We start from the raw sequence: 2,355 nt of genomic DNA, 5'->3' as shown, positions 1-2,355 counted from the left end.
TTCATGCTGCACGGAGGTCTGATGAAGCTGATCCTCACTAGGAAGAGGAAGAAGGTTATTGCATGCCCTTCATCTTGAAGTACCAGGGTGGGTTACAACAATTTAAAATGCACCACAAAAATGGTTTAAAACAACTTGCCATCCCAAAAACAGGGTGGATCCTAAAATTAAGCATCTCGAGTGTCAAGTGCCAGGAGAAAAAGGGGCATCTTCAGCATTCAGTGCAGGTGCCAGATGCCATTCTGCAAGGAGGGACTTCCACAACTTAGGGGCTGCCTAAGAATGCCCTCTCCTGGACCACAGATACACTCTGAATTTCTGCAGGAGGTGGAACTGTGAAGAGAACTCCCTCTGCTGATCTTAACACAAGAGGGTCCATCGGAAAGATGATGTTTCAGATATTTGGACCCTAAGTTGTTTAGAGTTTTAAACATAAGTGAGCATCTTGAATTGAACCCCAAAACTAACTGGCAACCATTGAAGCTTTTAATTTTTTTTAAAAGGGGTTTTACGTTGTGAGGCCTTGCTTCTCCTATAGTCACAGCCTTGTTGGAATCCAGCATGGCTCTGACTCACAGCTTCTGCCTGCAGCATGTTTTCTGCTCACTTCAAACACAACTCTGGCCTTTTTCCTTCTCACTACCAGTCCGATGAGGGAGGGGTCCTACCCATTTGCCCTCTGGCACAAAACAACTTCCCTTCTTATTACTAATGACCAGTAAAGGTAAAAGTAAAGGACCCCTGAAAGACCAGTCGCAGATGACTCTGGGGTTGCAGCACTCATCTCGCTTTACAGGTCAAGGGAGCTGGCGTTTGTCTGCAGACAGTTTTTCCAGGTCATGTGACCAGCATGACTAAGCCGCTTCTGGCAAAACCAGAGCAGCACACAGAAACACCGTTTACCTTCCTACCGGAGTGGTACCTATTTATCTACTTGCACTTTTTGGCGTGCTTTCGAACTGCTAGGTTGGCAGGAGCTGGGACCGAGCAACAGGAGCTCACCTCGTTGCAGGGATTCAAACCACCAAGCTTTTGATCAGCAAGCCCAAGGCTCAGTGGTTTAGACCACAGCGCCACCCGTACTTAGGGCCATTAACAAGAAACTTGCCTGGCTCCTTCAACAGTGTCTCTGTAGGAATTTAAGCTGAAGTTTTTCCCAGCCAGCCCTACCTTGGGACACCAGGGATTGGACCCGGGATTATTATTATTATTGCATGCAAGGCCACTCTGTGATGTAGCTACAAACCTTATTCTTTATGATACAGCTCTGGTGCGAAAATCATTGTAGCTCAGTGCTATACACTCCTTTACTGAGAACAAAGCCCTACCAAGTTTGGTGGGACTGATTTCTAAGTACACACAGACTTACAGGTAGGGATGTACAAATTAACCACACAACCCAAATTCTTCGTGTCTTAGAGAGCCAGTGGGGGCCATCACAAGTTGTGCAGGTTTGCCCAGGTTATGCTTCTCCATTGCATCCGCTGGTTCCTTACCAGCTGTGTTGCACTCTTGTCAAGAGGAAGTGATTTAATTAATTAGACTCCATTTGAAATTACAAACTGCAAAGCCTACTGGAGTGCATCTTCTCAAAAACATCCTTCATGCTGTGTCTGATGAGCTGTTCTCCTTTAACCTGAATCCCCCCCCCTTTTTTTTTGGTCCAGGTATATGATTTAACAGCAGCATTGAAGCAGGTATAGAAGTTTGCACTTTTGAGTCATGGATTTGAGTAATTTGGATGGCATCCCAGGGCCAAATTTAGGGCCAAATTTACATGGGGACATCCCCAAATCAGATGGTGTGGTGTTTCCATTTTTATTTTAAAGCATCTACTCAGGGACGACAATTGTGCTCAGGGAAGGAGACATTTAACCCTTTCCCAGCAGGGAAGTTTCCTTACCTGAATCCAACATATGGCCCATATTATTGACTTCCTACTTTCAAATACGTCCATCTGTTTTTCAGAGGCAAATAGAAACATTGGATGCTCCCCGTTTTAAATGCATTTCAATCATTTGAAACTTTGGAATCGCTACTGCTATTAAAGATTTACAAGCAGCTCTCCTACACACTTGCTCATGACTTATTGAGTAATCCCAGCGTGAAGCTTGCTGAGCTGCCCCCAGGAATCAGAAATCTGGCAAATTAGAACATCAAATAGTACTGGTAGCCTGCCATTCAACACAGCTGAATTTGGAAAACGTATGGAAGGCAAACATCCACGTGCTTCTACTGAAAGTCCTCTGCCCACCAAAAAAACCTTCATTACGAGTCAAGTTTAGAACACGTGCCTCTAAAGCAATCTTGCTGCAAAGTCCAGCAATTTAAAATCCCTAAAACAGTTATAACCAC

Source organism: Podarcis vaucheri (assembly GCF_965113315.1).
Source record: "Podarcis vaucheri genome assembly, chromosome: 11".
NCBI lineage: Eukaryota > Metazoa > Chordata > Lepidosauria > Squamata > Lacertidae > Podarcis > Podarcis vaucheri.
The sequence above is the reverse complement of the archived record's forward strand: the minus strand, read 5'-3'. Positions refer to the sequence as shown.